This window comes from Sceloporus occidentalis, unplaced genomic scaffold, assembly GCF_023333645.1.
Source record: "Sceloporus occidentalis isolate IW3139 unplaced genomic scaffold, rSceOcc1.0.p SCAF_211, whole genome shotgun sequence".
In the NCBI taxonomy this organism is placed as follows: domain Eukaryota; kingdom Metazoa; phylum Chordata; class Lepidosauria; order Squamata; family Phrynosomatidae; genus Sceloporus; species Sceloporus occidentalis.
The window spans coordinates 236,181-244,713 of NW_028317191.1; positions in this window are offsets into that span (position 1 = coordinate 236,181).

Consider the following 8,533-nt stretch of genomic DNA (forward strand, 5'->3'; position numbering starts at 1 on the left):
GAGCACCGGAAGGTTATGTCCACCATAGAAGCTCTGGCGTAAGTTCCGGCAGCAGAGGTCTGCGCAGACATCCACGGCTGCCAGAGAGGAGGATCCAGGTCCCCTGCAAAAATAAACTGCCGCCTGGCGCCCGGAACTGCATGTCCCGGGCTTCAGGCGTATCGCGAACTGCACCAGACCTAAAGTGGGGGGGAGTGTGGCCTATATTCGGGCCAATACGGTAATATCACAGAAGTCCACGGATATCAGACAAATTTCCACATTAAGTGTATAAGCATACAGCATAAGAACAAGTTTTGCACCTTCATGCTTAGTCATAACAAATAGTTTGTGACAAAACACTTGTGTGATATTATTTTTCTTCTGTTTCTATTGAATTAATTTAGGCGTGGTCCTCCTAAAGACTGCAGGGACCATTCTCTTACTCATTTGTTTCTTTGCTTGGGGTTCATATATTCTGTTTTCATTTATCTCATTTGTTTATTATAACCCATATATTTTTTTCCACCAACAGGGATGCAGTGAAAAAGTGTTTCACATTGTGTGTTTCGTAAAAGCACCTTGATCCCATGAAAGATTTTTTCATCAAACATAGCTTTTCAGTTTTATACAAAAATGTTATAAATGTGTTTTGTGTTTATAAGGGAAACTGTCATTTGTGATAAAACTAAAACCATAAAATTTTTATTCAAAGTTTTTGTTGTTGTTTTTTTATATTGAATAGGCCTCTTTTTGTGTAAATGATTTAGAATGTTACTGGCTGCCTTCCCTACATTCTGCTGGCTTTATAAGGATTAACTTAAATTAATGACATTTTTGCAAAAACCCATAAACCCAGAATAAATAGTCACCGATCAATCATTATGACTACTGTCGGGTAAAGTGAATAACACTGTTGTCTTATTGTCATGGTACCTGTCAGTGGGTGGGATATATTAGACAGCAAGTCAACATTTCTTCCTCAAAGTCGATGTGTTAGAAGCATGAAAAATGCCAAATTGATAAGGGCCAAATTGTGTATCTCTTGTGGGGGGTTCCCGGTCTGCAGTGGTCAGTACCTATCAAAAGTTGTCCAAGGAAGGAAAAACAGTAAACATACAGTGCATTGTAGTTTGTTGTGTAACCGAACTGTTGTGGAGCCAAAGACCAGTCAAGGTGCCCATGCAGACCCTTATCCATTGCCGAAAGCGCCGTGAGCATAAGAACTAGACCACGGAGTAAGGAAGAAGGTGGCGTGGTCTGATGAATGAATCACATTTTCTTTTACATTACATTTTCGTTGATGAACACATATTGTGGTGTTATTTCACAGTGACATATACAAGGAGCTGTTCATCCATGCCTGAAGTACAATTTGTATGATACAAAAACAAAAATTACTACCACAAAGACTGACAAAGGGTGGTAGTAGAATTAGTGCATGGAAAGGGTTAAAATACCAGCATTTGAATTACCTTATTGTGTCTAGCTTCAGAAATATATGGTTTGATGGGGGTAAATTGCATTAGCCTACTTCAAAAGATACCTGAAATAGCACATGGGGCAGAATGACCAGATTTGGAAAAAAAATGGTTTTGAAATAGCAAAACGGTACTTGTACTTCTTGCCCAATAACTTGCAGAAAAAAGCAAAAAAACATTGGGTATTTCTATACTCAGGACAAATAGTAGAATCTATTAACCAGGCTTTTTCACAGGCCCAGCCTTGATCTCACGCTCCAGACCTCCGACGCCAATAGATGCCCCGCACAAAGAACCAGACCAGGACACACGCACTCACCCCGCAGACCATGAAATCGCTTTTACGCGAAATGCGAGAACAGCTCTGCCAGGGCATTCAGTAAATTGTGAATTCTATTCGCCGCAACCTCGATGGCCTGGGTCACCGCACAGACCATTTGGAGAGACGCATGGAAGAATTCGCTGATGCTCACAACATCCTCGCGGACGACCACACCACACTCAAATCAGAGCTAGCTCATCTCAAATCGAAAGTGATGGACTTGGAAGACCGCTTACGCCGAAATAACATTCGCCTGAGGGGCATCCCGGAGGACATAGGCCAAGACGCCTTACCGGATTTTGTTATGGACCTCTTCAAGCATCTTCTGGGCGAAGGTAATAATGCTGACATACGCCTCGACCGACTTCACCACGCTTCTAGGCCTAAGGCACTTTCCTTAAAACTCCCTCGAGACGTCTTGACCAGAGTACACTTTTATGATACCAAGGACAAGATTATGCAGACAGCCAGATGCAAACCAGAACTGCCTTCCCGTTTTCAAAACATCATGCTACTCACGGACCTCTCCCAACTCACCCTCCAGCCCCGGCGCTCCTTCGCCCTGGTGACAAGCCTCTTGCGCTCCCGGCAGATCCCCTACAGATGGGGCTACCATATTCGTCTTATCGAGGTCAAAGATGGTGCCACAACGCTCCTGCACACCCCGGAGGACGGCATGGCTCTTTTACAGAAATGGGGGATCGAGCCGACCGTGGACCCTTCCTCATCTACCACGACCGGAGAGAATCTCCCCACAGAAGAAACTGAAACGGGACTGGTCTAAGAAAGCCTGAGACATCGCCCTCTCGGACGGTAATCTGTATCGCTACTCAAGCATGTTGGGTCTCCCCTTGAAATCTTGGTCTGCGACCAACACCTACAAACGTTATTCTTGTTAATGTTCTTTTTTCAGTATTCGAACATTTCAATACTTGCATTCACACCCCATATACTATTGCAGACCAGCCTGTCGTTTAATATTCCTCCCCATCACCACCTACATGACAAGTGCCTCTGCATCCTGGGTTTGGTCTGCACTGGCCTATAGCATTCCACACTCACGCATCCTAGGTGCACTGCCATGCCGCACCTCGCACTCCATTCACTCGGACTTCGCACTACACCACATACTTCTTATTTTCAGAGCCAAACATTCGCCTACGCTCTTACATTCCTACTAAGTTTACATTCCACACACAGCCCCGTACCTTGCAGGCTGTGCGGACTCCTTCTGGATGGGTCTTCCACTGCTCTACCCTTCCACCCCCCTAGTGCTATCTACATCTTTAGCACGTTCTCCCTTCCAATCGGTTGGACAACTCGTCCTGGTTATGCATCTTTGTTTTTCTTTTCCTTCATTTATGATTTGTTTTTCTTTTCCTTCGTTGTAACCTAGCTGGTCGGGTGCAGTCTACTAATGTATTTTCCTTAATACTTATTGTTTGGGGCTCGGCTCCCCTGCGGGTCTTTTCTTCCCTACAATCCCCTCCAATCTCTACCAATGACTGACCAAAACATACTCTCTATTAATGCTAAGGGCCTCAATACTCCCCAAAAAAGACACTCCTTATGGGACGAAGCCAAGACCCATAAAGCTAATATTATCTGTGTTCAAGAAACGCATTTAAAAAAAACAAGCAAAAGTTAATTTGTTTTCTAAACACTTCACTTGGCAATTTCATTCCATGGCCGCCACTAAGCGAGCGGGAGTCTCGATTCTCCTATCAAATGTCCTCTCATTTTCTTTACTACGTAAATGCCCTGACCCGCAGGGACGCTACCTCATATTAGTATGCAAAATTAACTCAGTATGTTACACCATTGCTTCTTTGTATGCTCCCAACACCTCCCAAACTCCATTTTTTCAGTTCATTTTTAACCAAACTCAAACAAGGGCAGGTCATCCTATGTGGAGACTTGAACGCCGCTCTAAAGCCTCTCCTGGACAGCTCCACTCGCAGGCAGATCCTTCACGACTCCCGCACCCACACACTCGGCTCCACCATGTCTTCTCTGATACACTCTCACCAATTATTCGACGCTTGGAGGGTACTGCACCCCTCTGAACGGGACTACACTTATTTCTCTCCCCCTCACACATCATACTCCTGCATAGACTATGTCCTTCTTAATAAATTCACTCTACAATCAGCCAAGTCATGCTCGATAGGGACGATTTCTTGGTCTGACCACGCCCGCTCCTACTCTCCTTGAGGCTCTGTCATCCTATATCTGGGAAAGGTAGCTGGCGTCTTAAAGACAGCCTCCTGCTCAACCAGACCCACAGGGAACAAATACAGACACACCTCACAAACTACTTCCATGATAATCAAACACAAGAAACTCCCATAGACATCCTCTGGAATGCCCATAAGGCGGTCATACTTGGTAGACTCATCAGCCTAGCATCCCATCTCAAAAAGCAATCTGTTGAATCTAAAATGACAGTGAATCCCTTCACAAAAAACACCTTACTGACTCCCTCCTGCACAGCATTAAATGCATTAAACTTCAATTGTCAGAAATGAATGCCCGCTCCACGGCTTATATGCTGCTGAAGCTCAAACAGAAATTGTATGCGAAAGGCAACAAAGCCGACTCCCTCTTGGCTAAGAAGCTCCGACACACTCTATCACTTTCCTGCCCGTCTTACATTAAGGATTACACTGGCCAGGACATACGGAACCCTCCCAAATGGCAGAGACCTTCGCCAACTACTACTCCAAATTATATAATCTTAAACACGACACCTCCATCCCTCAACCTACACAAAATGACATTCACACTTACCTTGCCTCCACACAAGTGGATCCACACCTGATCTTCACGACTCTTTAGCCACACCGATTGAATTATGCGAAATTGAGAGGGCAGTCTGTCAATTTAAGGGAGGCTCGGTCCCGGATCCAGATGGATTCACCGCTGTGTACTACCGAGCTTTTTTTACCCACATTAGGTCCACACCTCCTAACACTATTCCGCTCTTTCATGTCATCAGGCATTGACCCCCCCCCGAAAATCTCAGAGCCCACGTTGTCACCTTGCCCAAACCGGTTAAAAAGGCTAACATATGCCCCAATTTTAGACCCATCTCGCTTCTCAACACCAACATCAAAATCTACGCAAAAATTTTGGCAAACAGACTATCCCCCCTGCTCCACTCCCGCTGGAATTGTGGCTAGAGGCGATGCACTAACCATTTAGAACTCCAGAAAAATCTCAGCTGACCTTACCCTGGTCCGTCTCTCACATATGTGGGACAACCATTTTAGGCTTTGCTGGAGGGTCTGTGGCCAAACAGGCTCCATGCGTCACATGTGGTGGAGCTGTCCTTTTTTTTTTTTTTTTTTCCGATCCGGCTCTGCTGGTTGAGTCTCCATTGACCATTGTCATCATCCTTGCTCTCTTATTACATGACTATGCATTCACGGCCTTCTTGGAGTCCTCAACCTTGCGTCGTTCAGAAATGTCGCCTCATGTCTGCGTGACGGTTGTCTTCTCCTTTGTATCAAGGATCTGATGAATAAAAACTTTTACTGGAAAAAAAATGGTATTTGAAGAAAGCCCGTCTTGTCCTGAAAAAAGCAATATATAACTTGTGTGGGTACACTAAATGGGTGAGGAGAAAATTACCACTAAACACAAGCACCACAGAAGTGTTAACAGCCTTGGTCACAAAGGGGACAAAAAAAAATCCAGCCTGGTCCTTAAGGGGTAATTAAACCACAGCAGCAATTGATACATGGAATATGTGCTGCAACAACGAAAGCAATTGAGAAACACTGAAGAGGTTGAGATCTGTCAAAAAGTGGGATACACAAAAAATATGGCACATTTTTATTATGGAAAAAGAGCAAGATTACATGAAAAAGTGGAAACATTTTGCAAAGTCTTCTTCATTTAGCACTTTGGATTCCAACCTATACATGCAGTGAGACTGTTACTTTTGATTACCTTGTTTTGATACATACATTTTCTGTTAGGGTTTTTTTTCTCTCAGTAACTATTAACAAAGAAATTTAGGAGAACACCAAATGTTAAATTAATCCTTATCACACTTAAGTGGGATACTATTGTATTATATTTTCAGTTCTGAGATATTACTCACAGTGTTTTACACCACTACACCCAGGGCAGCCCTTGGGAGGGTAAACTAAACACATAATTAATGACATAATATAGCTTATATAGCTGGTACCACAAAGCCTTGATATGTATCTACTTTTACAAACAAAGTATAATATGTCAACGTAATGACACATTTGGGTAAATAATATTTTATTTTTAATGACACGGAAGGGGTACAACAATACAGGGTAATACAGAAAACACATAAATGAGAAAGATCAAATAAGTGTTGTCACGTAAAATCAACCACATCATCAACCACCAGCCAATGTGGCATATAATCAAACATGTAAAATCAAAAAGGTGACATGAGAAATCACATTGGTGTCCACAGGGAAAAACAGAGTATAATCGACCAAGAAAAATCTAATAAGTGTAGACACACAAAGCAACCACATCGACAACATAGGGTATAACAGAACATTCACGAGCAAGAAAAGTCAAATAAATGGAGATATATGTATTCAAATATAATAAACAATATCATACATTGGGTAAGAAGAGGGGAAACACAAAACAGCCGGGCCATGGCTGGGAAAAAAAGGGGGGCGAAGGGGAAACACGGGGGAAGGTAAGGAAGAAAGAGAATCAAGAGTAAAAAAGGGAAAAGGAGAAGCGGGGAGGAAGGGAAAGCAAGGGGAGAGAGAGAAGGAGAAACAAATATAAATGAGGAAAACCACATACAGTAGGAGAGAAAGGGACTAAAGCCAGGATTGGCTAATCAACTTTATTTCAGGAGCTCAGCCAGTTTTGTAGACGACAAAAAAGATATCCAGCTCGGCCAGAACCCCGTGTACACCTCCATCCTATCAGAAGACAGATGAACCAACTCCTCCACTCCGCTCTCACCTCTTCCACTTGAGCCACCCAATGACAGAGAGACAGAGCTTCCGTACATTTCCATTATAAGGGGATCAGGCAGCGTTAAGAACAGAGCGCTTCATGGATGACAGAGTGCAGAATGAGGCAAAAACTGTGAGTGTGTGAAACCACTTGACCAGACACCTCTCCAAAAAGGCTGGATTCTCTGGCAGCTCCACCGGGTATGCAGGAATGAGCCAATCTCCTTGCCGCACCTCCAACCTCGAAAAATCCTGAAATTCACTTGTGAACTCAGCATTTAGGGTATAGATCAAATAAACACAATCAGACATACAAATCCTGCAGGTGTACAAGGGTAAATCTGAGGGTATAGATCAAATAAATACATGGAAACAGCACTGCAGGTAATGGTCAACTAAATATGACATACAAACCCTGTATTTGCAGGTATGTATAAATAATGTATGGAAACATAGCATAGCAGATATGGATCTACAGAATAACACAAACCCAGCTTTGTGGGTATAGATCAAATGGAATTCCCATAAAAACACAGCATTAAAAGGTATAGATCACAGGCTGCACACCCCAAAGCCAACCCAAATTATATTACCCACCTTTGTCACTTAACAGCTTCCCGTAGTCATGTTTGTCAGTAAACACTGTGTTACTACCATCACATAGCTGGTGCGTCATCACCCTACCACTTAATATTTAGAGCTCCCACAATAAAACACAACAAAAAAATTACACACAGAAAGCTCAGCTGGACGTAAGTCAATGGATTCAACAAGGTTTTGTATCAATAGCTTCATTCTACATTATCTTATTATTCACAATGGTTGCATAATTGAGTTCTTGCATTTTTCCAGCATACCTGATATAGAGACATAAAGGATTATGGGTAGCTATTTAGTGACAAAGATGCCTATGGGAAATGGTGACAGAGTTTGCCCCAGTTTCTCATAGGCGTCTTTGTCACTAAACATGGGACTATGGGGAGCTATTTAGTGACAAAGATGCCTATGGAAAACTGGGGACAGAGGTTCTCACTAGACTTGGGCACGAGGGAGGTCTTCGTGTTCGTCTTCGTAAAAAAAAAAAATCTTCGTATCCAGCGAATATTTGCACATTCGTGTCTTCTCTTCGGGCGAATATTCGTGGACATTCTTTGTGTTATTTTTTTCCGTTTTTTAAGGCGTACTGCAGCTGCTTTGGCGCCAGGAGCCCCCTGCTGGTGACCAATAGAGTCGCTTGTACAGACTTTTAAACTCCTGGTCCCATAACTTGGCCGGGAGAGACCACTGGTCTCCCTGCTGCAACAGTTAAAAGTCTGTAGGAACGACCAATAAAGTCGCTTGTACGGACATTAAACTGATAGAGCAGGGAGACCAGTGGTCTCTCCCGGCCAAGTTACGGCAGGGGAGGACTGAATGGCACGGTCTCCTAGGTGATGGAATACAGCAGCTTGTGTCGGCTGCTGCATTCTGTGTGCTTGGGCCCCCCTGACTGGCAGAACTCCAGGGCCCGGTCACTGTTGGCACCACCTGTAGGGGAATGAACCCTGAAGTGTCCGCACTTCACCTGGAGGCAAAGAAACATTCAGGACATCAGATTTATCCGTGTTGATCTTAAAGCTGGAAAGGGAGCCATAAATACGTAGCTCCTCGTGAATATGTGGGACCGAGATAAGGGGTTGGGAAACTGTGAATAGTAGATTATCTGCATACCCAGAAAATTTAAGTGAGCGATCTGAGCAGAATACTTGGGTTATCCCATATAGCCTGTAAAAAAGGTTTGA